The following is a 19098-nucleotide window of genomic DNA, read 5'->3' on the forward strand; positions in this document are numbered from 1 at the left end:
TTCTTTAGAAAACTACATAGTTCTTCTAAAAAATATTGAAAGGTGTGTTTATTAAAAAATTTGAATTTTTTTTTTTAAAGTACTTTGAAGGAATTTTATGATTATTCTAAACATCAATAATTTGTTCTTCATGTAATCTAAAAAGTATTTTAATCAATTCTTATTAATTATAATCGAACTAGTAGAATATGTTTAGTTTCTGATTAATTAATCAAGTATCACTAAGTAGACTAATGCTGCAAAGACACAAATGAGAATTATTTTGACCTCAATCATTCTTGGTTAAAACAACCAAGGTATTATTTCAACATGCAACAACTTTTGGCTAAATAACCTGAGTATTTTTTGGAATACAATCACTCCTTGTTAAAAACTGAGTATTGTTTGGACCTTAGTCACCCGCTAAGTATTGTTTGGAACACAACTACTCTTGGTAAAAAACCAAGTATTGCTTGAAACATGGCCACTCCTAGCTAAGACACTAAATTTTTTTGGACCGCAACCACTCTTGGCTAAATATGGTAAGTGATTGGAAAATGATTGTGTCCATCCTCTCAACAATACCATTTTCTAGAGGTGTACTTGCATCGTCTTATGCCTCCTTATACTTTCTTTCTTGCAAAAATTATTAAACTACTTTGACACAAATTCTAATCCATTGTTAGTTCTAAGCACTTTAAGTTTTTTACTTGTTGATTACCGATTATGGTGTCTCACTTCTTAAATCTATGAAAAGAATCAGTTTTACTTTTCAATATTTAAATCCACACCCTCCGTGAATAATCGTCTATGATAATGAGAAAATAAAATCCTTCAACATGAGTCTTAGCTTGTGTTGGACCTTACTAGTCTACATGGGCATACTCAAACGGTCATCTGGATACATACTTATTAGTCTCAAACTTCAATTTATGATACTTTTAAGTACCATTGATAAAAAAACTCTAGTTCCTCCATTTTATCATCTCTTAACAAGTTCTACTTGCCTAGCTGCACTAAAACTCTCTCACTAATGTACCCGAACCTGAGATGTCACAACTTCATCTTATCTTACATAGTCTAACTAGACACAAACACATGCATGGTCATTGTAGAACCATCCAATATGTAAAAATTGTTCTTTTTCACCCTTGACAACTGTAGATGCTTTTTTTTTTTTTTCTAAATCTTTATAATACATTTTCTATCTTGGTTAATAACCTATAAGATAGAACATACTAATTGAAAAAAAAAAATATTCTCTTTAAATACACCTCAAATCTTGTAACAACATCTCCTATTCATCAAATATTTTCAATCTGATTGACCCCATGCTTTGCGCCTTATATGCTTTATTATCTCCAAGAAGAACTACAACTCCTTCTTTCAACTCTAAGGTCTCAAAGAACTCTTTCACGGGACACATGTGATAAGAGGAACTCAAGTCCATAACCTAATTTATCTATGTAATGGACACTTATGCCACCAACGCTCCAACGGACTCGTATCTATTGGATGCTACCAAAACATCAACACATTTTGTTCTAACATGAGAATTTTTACCCGTGTCATTATTCTCCTTCTCTGGGAAGTCTATCCTGTAATGACCTCTCTTGTCGTAGTTGTAGCACTCAGGCCCTTTATTCGCCCTTTTATCAAATGAATACTTTGACTTCTTCCCTTTCACCTCTCTCATTTTCTTACGCTTTAACTTTGTAACATTTAAGCACAATCCATTACCATCCATCTTAGACTCTTGAAGCTACTATAGCTCCTCGGTCTAAATTGAGATATGAACCTCCACCATTCTTATTCCCAAACAAGAAAGTGTTTCTAAAATGCTCAAACGTCAAGCGTTAAAGAAGTAGTAAAGTTTTATCTTCATCTTTGAGTTTCACTTCAATGTTCTCTAGATAATCTATAATCTTGTTAAGAAATTCCATCATCATTCTTGATTTTGTCATCTTAAATGAATACAACAATTGCTTGAAACAAAGTATATGTGCCAAAGATTTTACCATATATAGTGACTCAAGTTTCATCCACATTGATGTAACAATTCTCTCCTTCGGAACTTTCTTAAGTGCCTTATTCTCAAGACACGTAATTATGACGCTTCTAGCTTTGTTGATCATGTGTCTTTGTTCTCTTTTTGGAATGACAACACTGACATATTCGTCTCACCCTTTATCGCACTAACACATCCTTGTTCTATCAATATAACTTCCTCTTGATCCTCCATAATTCGAAGTTGATTTTATAAAAACCTTCTCAATATGAAACTTAATGGTCATGTCTTCAAACAATTCTCTTCTTGACTTTTTTTTTCGTCTTCTCTCACAAACATCACTAATTATTAAGTCCATAATAATTCACAGAAAAGATTGAAAAAAAATAACTATATTATAACAAAAGGTTATTTATACAAAGTATTTGATAATACATATATATTAATGTCATAAAATTTTGCACATTATAATTATATATATATAAATAAGAAAAATATATAACAGAAATAATTAAGACAAATACCATCTAATATATATTAAAGAGTTTAACTAAACCTAATATTACTAAATATGCCTTAGGAGATGATTTGTTATACTCTTATTAAATCATCATGATGTATTTGATTGTTCCTTTTTTATTAAATCATCATGATTTAGAGCATCACATATCTTTGGTTGTTCATTGTTTTAACAAAGAGTTAGTTTGTGAAAAGGAGAAATCAAGTGGAAGCTCTTCTTTCCGACACATACCTCTGTGTTTTTGAGAGATCACACGAAAGGATCTGTACAAAATGCACACTTTTTTATGAACAATTAATGATTATTTTGGGATGTTCTATTACTTGATTATATCCAATTAACTTTTTTTTTTCTACAAATTAATCTTGATACACACTTTTATTAAATTAAAGATTCTTCTAACAGAATAAAATCAAAGCTTCAGCGTGGAACTAAATATTCAGAAGGAGAATTTGATCATGATAGTAGTTTTTAGTGAGTTGAAATAGAATTATCTAAAATAAAATTAAAATATTTAGATAAACCCATAAAATAAACATGAAGGCATTGTTGAAGAGATTTAATTGGATAATTGATTTGAGATATTGACAACTAACGTGGGAACAATATAACACAATCCGTATGCTTCCACAAATCAACCAACAATGCACATTACACTAACCACTCAATAATAACACTTTCTATGCATCACAATTCAGGGAATATAATAACAGGTGTCATAAGATTACAACAAATTTCATTACTATACATTTCAATATCATCTAGTATAAATTAGATTTTTGTTATAATTCACCTTTTTAAATTGGTTACCAGAGATAGAATTTTCAATACATTTCTCTTACGTTACGACGACGTGATACTTATCAGGTTTGGTAATGTACATTAAAAAAAATCATAAAATAAAAATTAAATTTTAGATACCAAAATAATTAGTTGTAATAATAACTAAATTAGAGACCATTTTAAAAATTAAAAAAAATTGGTTTCTAAATTAGTTTCTATTATTGTTAAATAGTTTTTAAATTGGTATCTAATTAGCAACCAAAGTTTTAACTACCAATTATTTAGTTTCTAAATTTAGTAACAAAAACATTGGTTGCTAATTAGATACCAATTTAGAAACTATTTAACAATAATAGAAACTAATTTATAAACCAATTTTTTTTTTTTAGTTTCTAAAATAGTCTCTAATTTAGTTATTATTGTAAGTAATTATTTTGGTCTCTAAAAATTGGTTTCTATTTCATGATTTTCTTGTAGTGGTATATGTGGTTTGATAACTGCCCGATAGCAAGTGACTTGATAAGGTTAACAAACTCTCGTTAAGATATATTCTAAATAACTTTGATACCATATTAAAAAGTGAATTTTAAGTCTAACTCAATCTTATACAACAGATCAACTTTTAAGGTGAGATTTACATTCACGTATATACCATTTAATGTTCTTATCTTTAGTCAATTAGTCAATGAGAGAACTCTAACAAATATTTATGCTAAAATTTCTTAATTAGTTCAATATATATATAAATCATTTGCTATGATAAGGTAGTTTGTAGAAGCTCATAATTAATGCAGGTATAAATTATTGGAGCTGACAGTGCAACTAATGAGAAACAGTTTAGTATGAAGCTGCAAGTACATTCAGAAAAAAAAAGTGGGTTTGAAGTTTGATGATTTAACTTGAACGTTGACAAAAAAAAATAGATGATATTTATAATTATTGATCTTGATCCCCAATGTCAAGTTTCCATGACGACAAATCCATCATGTGCTTAATTTTGAGTGTAACACCAAAAGGTTGTAACCTAGTTTTGATGGTGACAACCCAACAACAAACGTTTCATTATTAATAATTAATTGTTAGGTTCAAATATGTGTTGATAGAACATTACAAACCCTAACATCTTCTCTTCCATACACTAACTACTTATCATTTCCTTCAATTTCGGACGTGTGAAAAGACCTTCTCCCAATCCTTCACCCATCATATCAAACACATGTAGATACCCTTTTTAGATACAAAATCTGGATTATTTTTAAGTCAAGATTTTTACTTTCATATGCTATGTTACTCACTTCTTCCACACATTATCATCAAATATTAAAAGAACAATTTGGTACAAGATTTTTAGTTTACCCAAAAAGTTTAAGGTTGAAAAATATCTCCTTACATTTGGTTTATGTTATGTCTTTTTGAAAAATAGCTTTTACTAAAAAAATTCATAAAAATAGTTTTATCATATATTTATAGTTGGAGATCTCGTATCGACTAGATACAATGATATTTTATAATATAAAATTGAGTGCAAACATTATTTTATAAGTTGATTTTATAAGATTGAATTACAAGAAAATCATTAAATATAAATTACTTTTAGATACAAAAAAATAATTAGTTGTTGACTAAATTAGAGACCATTTTAGGGGCTAAAAAAATTTTGGTTTCTAAATTAGTTTTTATGATTGATAAATAGTTTCTAAATTGATACCTAATTAACTACCAAGATTTTTGCTACCAAATTTAGAATCTAAACAATTGGTAGTTAAAATCTTGGTAGCTAATTAGATAACAATTTAGAAACTATTTATCAACAATATAAACTAATTTAGAAACTAATAATTTTTGTAGTCAATTATTTTTTGTCTCTAAAATTAATTTTTATTTAATGATTTTCTTGTAATGTAGACTTAAAATCTAATTCTTAATATGATATCAGAGTTATATAAAATCTATCATAATAAGAATTTGTTGCAGTTATTAGACCATCCGCTATCGGATCGCTATCATCAAGTCATGATAGTGCTTGATAAGAAATTAAAGGTTTTATTAAAAATAACACGTTATTTTTTTATTTAAGAGAACATTATATTTTTATCAATTTTTAGGATTTGCTATTTTCAGTTGGATTTGAAATTTTTTATTTCATATCTATCGTCTAAAGGTAAAGATTTCTTTTTAAATGACTGATTAATTTATTTGAACTCAAGCTTTGTTAATGCTTTGCATTAAAATTTGGGAAGTAATAAGAAGAAGGTTGATAGTTGAAGTGTATATTGCAATTTAAATGTAAAATATTTGATGGAGAAATTATGAGTAAGAAAAAGAAATTATAATAAAAGAGTGCAAAGAAACAAATAGAGAATTGACAAACATATGATATGAATGAATGAATAATTAAAAGGAGTAAATAATGAATAATTGAGTATAAAAATTGAACAATCACATCCCCAGACAAATATGAAACAGAGGTTTCCGTATACAACCATGAACATTCATCTCTCTCCATTGCATAATGAGTTGTCAACATGTATTGTTAAGGAATATTAAATATTTTCTATTATTAAATTTATAAAAAAAAATCTGAAATAAAAATCAATTTTTAGAAATCAAAATAATTAGTTGCAATAATAACTAAATTAAAGACCATTTTAGAAACTAAAAAAAATAGTTTCTAAATTAGTTTCTATTATTGATAAATAGTTTCTAAATTGGTATCTAATTAGCAACTAAGATTTTTGCAACTTAAAACCCTGGTTGCTAATTAGATACCAATTTAGAAACTATTTAACAATAATAGAAACTAATTTAGAAACCAATTTTTTTTTTAGTTTCTAAAATGGTATCTAATTTAGTTACTATTACAACTAATTATTTTGGTCTCTAAAAATTGGTTTTTATTTCATGATTTTCTTGTAGTGTATATAATTAGGGAAATATTATTTTTATACTTTTCGTGCAATAGTTTATTTTTTTCCTAAAAAGACATGAGTTAAAATACTTCATATATTAGAAAATTTCAAGTTAGTTTTCGCTTTCTTATTGATTGAATTTTTTTAGTTAACTTTTTTATGATAAGTTAAAGTGTAGAATAAAACTTAATTAAGGATTTATTTTAAATTTTTTTATTTAATTTTAATTACAATAATAAAACATTTATTTCCAATTTTTCGAGTAAATTCAATGAAAATAGGAAATAGTAAAGGGGTTTTTTATATTTTAAAGTGAAAAATTTTTAAAAATATTTTCCGAAATCAAATAACCCCAAAGAATTTAAGTAAAATGCCAATACATGTTAGTACTTTTAGAAAGAAAAGTAATGAATGTTTTTATTAGTTTTCTAAATTGATAAATATTTTGAAACAGATTCATAAAGAGGAATTTATTGTTAAGACCGGGATATTGTAAAAATGCTTAAGTTGAGGAGACAATTTGTGATTTTGTACTATATTATGATTTAAAAGTCTATGATAATAACTTGTCCAAAACAATCAAAGTTTATATTTTTTCTGAAATTATTCTAATCATTACTTAATGGAAACAATCATGATCTGAACAAAAGGGCATATCTAATTAAAGTGCATCAACTCCAAATATAAACATCTAAACTAGCTAGCACTATTAGTATTAGTAGTGTCTTTGATATGGTGTAATTAAGTTTTTTTTTTATTAGAAAAAAAAATATAAATTATTTTAGGGTATTCCAACGCTTATACATGGGGTAATTAGGTTATTTGACATCCAACAAAAATAGTTATTTTGGGTTGAAAACAATCTATGGTTTATGATTTAAATTTGCAATCCATTTCAAATTTGGCTAATATTCCCAACTAATATTATTAAAGATAAGAAAATATATCATTAATTAATAAGGTAAAATGAATGTAAAAAACTATACAAATTTAAATTAACATATTTATGCATCTATTTTTCTAAATGTATTCATGCTTATAAATTAAAAAATTCATAATTTCTCTCCTACAACTTTATATTAATGGTAAAAAGTCGATGTTAACATTTTTTAAATTTTAAATAACTAAAAATGAAATATAATCTTACATTTTTAAATAATATATACATCTCAACATCTTGTATCTCCCTTATGACCGCATATCTTATTTTTAACCAACTTTTTTTTCTCCAGTCGTAGCGTTTGAGAGAATAATTTTATCATTTGAATATGTTTGTGAGATGGTTGACAAGAATATTGGTTATATTTGATGTTATTCAATGTAAAGATAATTTGTTTTTGAGTTTTGTACTCCATTTTTGCACCTCACTAGTTTGTTTTTTCTGGTTTTTGTAGTTTCCAAAAAAATGAAAAAAAAGCGAACAAAAACATAGTCATCGTAAGTAAAAATACCACAAAACTTATCTCAACTACCCATGTTCATCACTATCCAACACAAGAAACCACCACCACTTGAAAATGAAGAAGAATACACCACATTCTCCAATATAATCATATTATTAAAAAAAGTATAAAAGTGCATGAAGAAGGTATGAAGGTGCACGAAGAATTTGTCAAATCTTTCAACAATATATAAGTATATAGATAAAAAGACTCTTATAAATTACAAAGTAATTAGATAGGTCATGATAATTATATTAAATGCAGTTTACTTGGATTTTGGACCATTAATTTCGGCATTTCTAGTCTGGTTCGCACAACTTTTGGCACTTTTCTTTTCTTATTTGATAATTGAGACAACCAATATTAACATAACATCTTTATTGAATACGATAAGGCAAACTACAAGCTTCCAAACACTGTTCTTATCTAAGTATTGTCTTTGAGATCTTTTAAGAATTTATAGAGTATAAGTTTCACATTCAGTATAAATGAGTAAATAAAACAACATAGGAGAAGAAGATGCAAAAAATTATTATCTTAAAAGTTTTGAGTTGGAGGTGTTGGAGATTCCATAACCCGATAATGGGTGGCCTGATAAGGCCAACAAACACTCACTAGGATAGACTTGAGATGACTCTGATACCATATTAAGAAGTGGACTTTAAGCTTAACTCAATCACATAAAACCGACTCATGAAGGTGAGGTTTGTACCCACTTATATACAATGAAATGTTCTAATCTCTAGTCGATATGGGATCTCCAACCGAAAAAGATATAGATCTTTTATATCAATTTGATTTATATCTCAATCGTATTGAATTTTTCTAATACATTTTTTCTTGAAAAGACAAATCATTAATAATATCAAAGTTAATATAATTATTTTGGTGACAAACTTAAACAATTATTAACTCAAAGTTTATTAGTAATGAATTTTACTAAAGAATTGCTAGGTTAAATTAGTTATCATATACATTATTAATAATGTAATCAACTTTTAACCTAAAACATATTATACTTTTTTAGGTAGAATTAATCTTATTCAACCATATTGCCAAAAAAATTATGGTTGAAAAAAAAATATGGTTGAAAGTTGATTTTTCCTTTGTCAAATCTTTAATAATTTTTTTTATTATGTCCTAACTTTTCAAAAATAAATAATAAAATATTAAATACTTGTGCTACTATTCATTGAGTTTAAAGTTTATTGCATCTTTTAGAAAGGTACGTGCTTATCTTAAGTCTAACATAGCGGTTGCTAATAAATTGAACTTATTTTCTTTTAGTTTTATTCTTTACCCATTTTCAATTGTTTTATGAATCATTTTAACCTTCCAAAATTTAGGTTTTCTTAATTTTAAAGGATGATTTTTTTTTCTTGTTTTATATGCCTATACTTGTTTTATATATTTTTTTTTCTTTTTTTATAGAATTTTAATTTTATGTGATAGGAAATGATTATTGAAGTTTTAGAATATTAACATAATTAAGATGTTAAAGCTTAATAGTGATTTCAAACATTATTTATATATATATAAAAAAAATGATACTATCAAGTGAAATACTATTATGGTCATCCATCAACCTTCCATCTAGAATACCTCTACCTTTTTTAATGAAACATAAGATTGACTTTGACTAATAAAGCAAAATGAAAGGGTAGAATAGCATGTGTGGAAATGACTTTGTGTAACAAGTTAATAATCTTTTGTCCCTTTGTCAGCACTATTTTCTCTTCCAGCTACCCATACTTTGACTGGAAACTGGATTCCAAACTCCACACTCAAATATAAAATAACTGCCAACTATGCATCCATTCAAGGAAGAAATATTGTATGGAGTATTTTTATTACTTTCTAATGTATAGAATGAATATAAAATTAGGATTAGTTTGTTGGTATCTGATGAATTTACGTAAGTCAGGTATTGAATGGATTGATTTGATATAATGATTAAAATATTTTTAAAGTATTTTATTTATTTATTATTGATAAAAAAAATAATATAAAACACTACTTATTAAAATGATTGACTTTAATATTTGTCTGATTTTCTTAAAAGTTTAACTTTTTTTTTCCAGCAAATAGCAATGAAATTAAATGAGACCACTTTAGAGGTGGTCCAACCCTTATAGAGCAAAATGATGCTCCCAAAGACCCTTTCCATCTACATATCAACCAAAAAGACCTCCTACTGTTTATCTCATCTCTATCAATAATAAAATAAACACAAGAATCAACCTCTTAAATAAAACTAAATTGAATACATACATACCAAGGGTTCAAGACACTAATCAGATAATGATAAATTAGCTGACGGTATCTTTGATGAAATTCAGGACCAAACCTTAATCTATGTCAGAGAAAAAAATTTAGTATGATCAATCACTCCCTCTTTAAATAAACAGTTATTCTTGTGTCTCCATATCTCATTAACCAACGCAATCCACAAGTTGCCCATAATAAGATTAACTGAATTAGGTGCATCCAGAATCTTGAAATGTTCAAAATGAGACCCAGGATCCATACAATATAAAATGGATTAAGTTCAAGATAATAGGCTCAACTTATAAAATGGATTAAGTTAGAGTACATATTTAAATTTTTAAGTTGTTTAACCTAACTAATCAAAGAGTCAGTTGGGTTAGTTTGGTTTGTTAAATGAGAATTAAAAGAAATACAAGCATTGTTTAGTTAAATCAATTTTTGTTAGACGTAATGCTTTGTAAACACTACTAGTGTTTTCACGTCGTTTTTGCTAGAAGTATTTAACACTACTAAAGAGCCTTTGTGCCAACGCGATTTGGTAGAATGATATTTTTGTAATTATATTATGTTTGTGTTCAATGATTTACATTCTTTATTTATTTGGTATGTTAAATTATGAATTATATATAAAAAAAAATAGGGGGAAATTATGATTTGGTAGGTACCTATCATAAAAAAAGTCATTAAATAGAAATCAATTTTAGAGATAAAAAATAATTAGTTACTATATTGACTAAATTAGATATTATTTTAGAGACTAAAAATTTATTAGTATCTAAAGTAGTTTCTATTATTAATAAATTTTATAGACCAGGAACTACTTTAAATTCTAAAATAATCAAAAAAAATTTAGTGTTTCGTATCAGATGTGTTCCTTTGGTTCAATAAACAGTCTATATTATGAAACACAATATTTATTCAAGATGAAAGAAAGTGAGTCCATTCAGTCAATGATAGCAAGCCTGTAGATTATCTTGGACAACTTCATAACTCTAAGGACCCTAAGTCAATATGACATCAAATGCAAAAATTATGCAAAATTTTCTAAGCCAATAAACAACTTCTAAAAGAACACTCATAGTGTTAACTTCAAAAAGCTAGAAGAGAGAGCATTAATCTTATATTCGTCAACAGACAATTAATATCTCCAGTGAAAAAAAGCTTGTGATCTACTTATCACCATGCATACAACCTCCACAACTTTGTTAAGATAATAGTTGTTTGTCAAAGAATACTTGGTTATTGTCTAGAACTAGTTGTTGTTCAAAGAATACTCGTTTAAGCCATAAATGATTTGTGAAAGAATAATTTTCTAAGACAGAAATGGATTGTGGAAAGAATACTTGAATGGGGGTTAGGCAGAAGTGACTTGTGAAAGAATACTTAAACAATGTCATTCAGGAGTGGTATTAAGCCGAAAGAATACTCGTTAAGCCAGGTATGGCTTGTATCAAGAATACTCATTAAGTCAGGAGTGACTTTGATAAAAAATACTCAATGGGTTTGCTAATAATGGTTACGAGCTCAAATGATACTCATTGAGTCTGTTTAGTGGATTTCAATTAGTTGATTGAGAACTAAACAGAGAGGAACTAATATTAAAATATTGTGTGTATTTTCGTTTTGTCTCTATATTGCATGTTACTTATATTTTCACTAATGAAGAAGAAGAATTGTTGAGTGAACAAGGGCAACTAAAACATTTAAATAAGTAAATTTGTTAAGTACTAAAGTAGAGCTAGATAATCTTGATCAAATAGGTGTACTACCAACGAATGACTTATATATACATAACTTTCGTCTAACTTACATGATCAAACACAACTACCATCATCTGATAATATAACATATGAAATTATCGTTTGAATATTTCCCATTTGTCGATATTTGTAAAAAGTGCCTAAATTTTTGTGTGTGTTTTGAATTCGTCTAACACTTGAGTATGACATTGGTCCATTGAATTTTGTAGCCGACTTTGTTTGCTGCTTGATAAGACCTTTGAATGATTATTTTCATCATCTAGCACTTTCTTTGAAGACTTCTACTGCCACTTGTTTTGTTGGTCTTGCTAACCTTGAGTAATTATTTTCATACTCTTTGTTAAGTGAGGACATCGTATATCACTTGAATCATCTGGTGCTCTCAATATGAGCTTATTTTCTCATAAGCACGTTGTTTGTCTGATAACTTCAGCTGATGCTATAATCATTATTTGTCAAAGTCTATAACCATTTTTCTTTCTCTTCTCATTGTTTGATGTGAGCTCTTGAAGTGTTCCTTAACACTTGTTTAACATGAATATTCATAGCTTCGTCGTCTAGTGCATCTTGTATTTGTATCCACTGCATCGTGTGTCTTATGTATGGTTTGATGTATTTTTTTTTTTGTACATGAGTGAACTTGGTTATACATATAACACATCTTATAGTATTTTTTTATCATCAAAACACATAGACGTTCATATCATGAGATCGTCTACTAACCTAACATCTTTTTCTATGTTGCTAAAGTATTTCAAGTTTTTGTCCTTTTAGTGTTCAAGTGTTGAATTGGTTTGTTTCCTCTTGGTGTGACCAAATAGTAGGACAGACCCTCTTGATTGTATTTAGGAGTTGATCTTGTGTTGTTTGATGTCTTGTATATGTTTTGCATGTGTTGAGTGCTTGTAATAAAATTATAAAGATAGTGGATTCTAGTTATTCTAGGGTTGAATAACTGAGATTGGATTTAGGATAAGTGGTGATCTAAACCAGTATGAAATCTTGTGTGATATCTTTTTGCCTCTATCTCTTTTACATCGTTATTGCTATAATATTTATCAATTTTGATTCCTAAATCAATTTCCTTTATTTTTTCTAATTGAAATAGTTTGTCAAAGAACTTCAAGAACGGGTAAATCTTTCTAAAAAGTTTTCAAAACTAATTCATCTCTCATGCGGGTTTAGCTTACCCTTACATTCTTTTCTAACAGATTCATCGATATTTTAAGGGGTCACTTGGAAGAGTTTCGGTATATAATGGAACTAGACGTTCTACCAAAGAAGCTCCCTATAGAAGGATTTGTTGACTCAGACTTTGGTGGGTTTTAGAACATAAAGAAATGTCTCATGGACTATGTGCGTAGTGCTTATGGTATTATTGTCAGCTACAATGTTAGTCAATAGAAGGTAGTGCCTTTTTCATCCACCAAGGTAGAGTACGTATAATGCCATGATAGAGGCATTGAAGGAAGCCTTATGGTGCAAAACCAGGTTGCCATCAACTACAGTGACAACAACAGTATATAGTTATCCAAGAACCAAGCCTATCATGAAAAAACTAAGCACATTGATGTCAAATTACATTTCATAAGAGAGATGAAGGTCTCAACCAATCATAATACTTCTTATATGATCATGAATTTTTTGTGTGACAGTAAGTTCTTTCATTGCTTGTATTATATTAAGTTGATTGGTGATTAAGCTTGTGATAAGCTTAGTGGTAATGAGTGTTTTATCACTTAGAAGGTTTTTGTTAAACCAAAATGGAGATTTGTTTAGATTGGTTTAGTAAAATCTTGATTAAGTATCTTAAACTATCTTATGTTTATTGTTTGATACTTCAAGAGCATTTGGTGGTTCAAGACAGTCTATCTTGACCAGTTCATCTACCTCCTTCATGCATTGGTCTTCAGATCATCAAATGGTATTATACTATCTACTTTACATTAGTTGTAACTTCTTTCATCTATTACTAGAGGGTCCACCTAGTTTGACGTTTCAAGCTCAATTGATGAAGCATTATTCACTTATATTTTCCAATCGTTTTGACTTGATTTATGGAAGTTAGTTTTGACTGTTATTTTTTGCATAATAAGACTTTGTATGAAGTGGTGTAACCAACCTAAATTTGTATGGTTGTTCTTCCCTCAAATACCTTTTACTTTTTATATAATTTTTTATTTTAATTCACTTTTTTTTTATTTCTCCCTTTACTAAATAAGTATATAAGTATAACATGTGAAGCTTCACAAATTACGCCCAACATATACTAGTTACAATATAACTATTTCATATAATTGGTGCTTACCTAAATTGTTGAACCTCATCATTAACATATGTTATAAAATCGTACATCAACATTAAATTACTATAAAATATATCTGTTGAATTTTTAAGGTAAACATTAATCACAACTACGAAAAAAAATACAATATATATCCAATTCTGATACACAAGACACACCCTCATACTTAACTTTGTATTATTGTTCATGTTGGAGATCCCACATTGACTAGAGATTATGATATTTCATTGTATATAAGTGGCAGCAAATCTCACCCTATGAGCCAGTTTTATGAGGTTGAGTTAGACTTAAAGTTCACTTTCTAATATGGTATTAGAGTCATTTTGAGCTTATCCTAACGAGTGTTTGTGTAGGGTGTTTTGGAGATCCCACATCGATATAATGCAAACCTCACCTCATTGATGGGGTTGAGTTAGGTTTAAAGTCCACTTTATAATAAATCGTTTTAAATTTAAATAATTGAGTGAATAATACATGTAGTATATAAAAGCAAAAGATACATAGATATTAAATAGGTATCATTCAAGAGTCTACTAGTACTTCTGAAGAAAACATAAACCATTATTGTAATTAACAAAGGTACGTAACTTATAACACTAGTCATTTTCAAACTAGGGTTTTAATCATATATTGCAACGGTAACTATCTGGTTTCAATAGCATGATTTCTTAGAAGGTTACCAAGTTAGGTAGTGATACTGATCTTAGCCAAAAACTACGTAACTTTCAAAAGCAATTGGCCAAATTGCACAAGCTATATTCTCTCCTACACTAGCCTAACTATATTATCTTATATGAACAATCCAAAAAAAAAAATCAAAAATGAAGGCCAATCACCAAGTTGCTTCGTTGGTCGTTTCAAAATATTTGTTGACCGTTGATTTTAACTTTAAGTAGTCTTAGTCGTCCAAGTAATTAGTTGACCACTTTAATTTAGGTAGGGGTTGACCATGATGTGGTTAATTTGTTCTAAATTATTAACAACCAAATGTTTCTTTATTTTCTCCCATCTTTCTCGTAAAGTTAAATCATAATTTAACTAGGCTAATTAATTATTTTCCATATTCTAATTAGTAGTTTTACCCAAAATCTAGCATAAAAGACATCCAAAATAGATGATATTTAGAAGTTATATTGAAGAAATTTAACCCTTTTAAGAGTCATTTCATATATAAGGATATCTTCATCTAATCAAGGAAAAATTAATCCATAAAATTATATGACCCATACTTAATTCTGGTGTTTACGACAACTTTGATATTAATATTGAGACAAAACTGGTTTACGCAGGATTGATTTACTGATAATATTTATTTAGTTGAATATGGTATCATATATTTTATGGGATTTCTATAAATAAATATATATACACTACAAGAAAATCATGAAATAGAAACCAATTTTTAGAAACCAAAATAATTAGTTGCAATAGTAACTAAATTAGAGACCATTTTAGAAACTAAATCAAAAATTGGTTTCTAAATTGATATCTAATTAGCAATCAAGGTTTTAACTACCAATTATTTAGTTTCTAAATTTGGTCTCTAAAATTTTGGTTGCTAATTAGATATCAATTTAAAAACTATTTAACAATAATATAAACTAATTTAGAAACCAATTTTTGTTTTAGTTTCTAAAATGGTCTATAATTTAGTTACTATTGCAACTAATTATTTTGGTCTCTAAAAATTGGTTTCTATTTCACTAAAAATTGGTTTCTATTTCATGATTTTCTTGTAGTGATGTAGGTAAATAAACCTATATAAATGTAAATAAATATTCAAATGTAATTTTTTTTCCAAATCTTAATGCAGTTAAGGAGAACCTAGAGTTGAGTGAGTGAGTTGCGGAAGTAACATGAATAATTGGATCTTATAATGTCATGAGCTGGAATATCTTGAACAAAATGTCAAATTTGACTTGTTCCTATATCAAGCATAATTATCCTAAAAAAGATTTTGTTTTATTGCTACAATTAATTGGGGTTTTATGGAACTATACATAACAATAGCATATTCTACTTTGGAAGCATTTAAGTTATTGTAATAGGGCAGAGGAAGAGAAGAAAAATACAACAGAAAGAAATAAATAAGTGTGGCTATAATAAGGTAATGTAAGATCCAAATTAAAAGCAATTATGAATGTAAGGTCCAAATTGAAAGTAATCATGAGGTGACTGGGTATCTCCACATTGCCATTCAATTAAGAAATCAATCAAGAACACAATGAGTATGCATCACAACATTTGAGATGATGAACATAATAAAATATGTCAATGATGAGAAATTTTAATATCTCTTTAGTTAGTTAGAGTTGTGTATATGAAAAACTTAGATGATGCATACATTAATAGGATAAATGTCAAACTCTATTTATTTGTATAAATATTTACATATATACAAGATATATATTTGCTCATAATAAAAAACATTGTTATTCTCTTTATCTAAAAGACAAAAAAAAACTTCTATAAATAAGTATTTTGTTTGTGTTTCTGTGTAGTAATACGTTTAGGTAATGGCATAAAATACCCAAGTCATCAAATAATCACAAAATAAATTTTATGGATTCAAAAAATACTTTAACTAACAATGAGTATATAGTAATTCTTCATTTTAAAGCCATGCTAATTTAGATAAGTTTAGTTATGATAAAAATATTCAATAAACAGTTTTTTAAAGAACAATAAATAAATATACAATTGACAAATATAAATTACTTTATATAGAGTATAATATACAAGTTTATATATATATATATATATGATCCTCCTTATTTGTTTAATATGATGGAAAGAAAGTAAGAAAGGAGAGAAAACACTAAAATTCAAATTGAAGAAAAATAAAAAAATATTGTTTTGAAAGTTAATTACTTTGTTTTTTTAAAAAATACTCTTAGTTTCAAATTTATTAAGAGTTAAGATCGATGACAGTTTCAAATTGATCAGAAGTTAAGATCAATATGACAGTTTATATATTTTATATTTCTCCAACCTATTAATACGTCTTTTAAAGATAAAACTGTGACAAGACACCAATTTCCAAAACAAAATTAATTGCGATGATTGATCTTAATGATATTATCTCTTAAACTTGAAGTTAGAACAAATACCATTATAATTTATAATGAGAAAAATAAATAGGAAATATATGAATAATAATGTATTTATTTTATTTAAAGAAGAAAAATTAAAATAAAATAGAAAAATTTTAATTTTTTTTTTTTTACTTTCTCTTTTATTTTTGTAAATTTATCTTTCCCTTCTTTCTTGTAACAATCCGGGGCATTGATCTCATTCTGTCTTTGCATTGCAATTGTCATGTCAATTTATTACACATTGACAAAAAGAAGAGTGCTAAATAAGGGAATTATTGCAAACAATTGCTTCATTTTCCTTTTACTGAAATGACATAATTATTAATACAGATTTAAAAATAATAAAAAAATAAAATAAAATAATTGGTTGTTATGTCATAGGTGACGTCATGAACACCCACTGTCCCTATCTTAATAAGCAAACAAATAATAAGGACTATTGGAACACACTTCCAAACCGCCAAATATTGTATTAGAGAGAAACATAACATTTCTAAAATAATTTTATCTTTCCCATTAACCATTTCAAATTCTGTGTGACTTTTTATTTTATTTTTAATCAAGAGTGGAGTTTGATTTAATGAAACTAAAGTTCTTTGGGACATAGGGAAAAGGACTTTATAAAATTTTAAATATTTTTATTTTTAATAATTTGAGATAAACAAAATGGGCTACCATGTGCTGAATTTTTGTATTTTTGTTGACAAAATTATATGTAAATCTTAGTTTTATATAATAAAATGGAAGCAAAAAAAAAAAACCTATGGAAGGAACCTCTCAATGTTCATTATTCCCTTAATTATAAAGAGCACTTGCAGATCTCTGGTTTTGTTTATGACAACAAATGGCATCAAATGTGCTGACTAGTGGTGGTTGTTTAATATTTTATGTTCTATTTAGATTATTAAACAAAACATGAGATAAAAAAAATACAAATAAAATATAATTGTAATAGAAAAAAAATACACTTGTTTGTTTAAATTTTAATAATTTATATCAAGGGTATATTGAATTTTTTAGTTAATTTTTTTTATCTTTTAATAAATAAAAATAGTTTTTCATTTAATAAAATACGTGCTGCGAGCTTTTTCTTTCCAAATATAGTTATGTAATTTCTCCCCTCAAAATAAACCACATGTATATTTTTTAAACTTTTCAAATCATTATTTTAAAATTAATTTTTTAAATTGCATTATTTAAATTTAAAAAGTTAGATGTGTTTCCGACATTCAGATAAAAAAGTGAAGAACTTTTTTTCTCCACTGTTGAGACAAGATGTAAAAATGAATTGTGAAATTAATTGAAAAGTGAATTTAAGTTTTTCATGTTAGTTTTTATTAACATAAAATTATGTATAAGAATATTTTTAATTATGTATAAGATAAGAATAATTAATGGATATTTTGAGTGATAATTATATTTGAAAGTTATAGATAAATAAAATAAATATAAAGTATTTGTGTAGAATGAATAAAAAGATGTTGTTAATTGTGATGGCTTAATGATTCAAAATGGAACACGTATTTAAGTGCGTTAATAATTGTTATCTGCGTGAATGGGACAAAGGTGTTGACTTGGTTGACCTCGAATTCCAAGCCCACCAAAAGGTCTTCAACCACTAAAACCAAACACAAATTCCAAAATAAATATCAAGGATTTTATTCAATCTTCTTTATCATAATTGAGTACGTGGATGGATATATTAACTCCCAACATAGGTTTATTAACTTTTTAACTTTACACTTTTCTAGATTATTACAATAGATGAGATTAAATCGAGTTTAATCCATAAAAAAACAGCTAATTTTTCAAGTTAATGATGATAAATGAAAATGGTTAACTAATGTTTTTTTTACTAATTCATACATGTTTATATTTATGGGTTTTTAAAATAATATAAATATAATTGAGAAATTAAAAAAATTACAAATGGATCTCATTATGTAAATATAATTTATTTTTAAGGAATTTACAACTTATATTTCTTCTTTTCTATAATTTGTTTTACATCTCTATATTTTACCGAAAA

This window comes from Phaseolus vulgaris, chromosome 3 (genome assembly GCF_000499845.2).
Source record: "Phaseolus vulgaris cultivar G19833 chromosome 3, P. vulgaris v2.0, whole genome shotgun sequence".
NCBI lineage: Eukaryota > Viridiplantae > Streptophyta > Magnoliopsida > Fabales > Fabaceae > Phaseolus > Phaseolus vulgaris.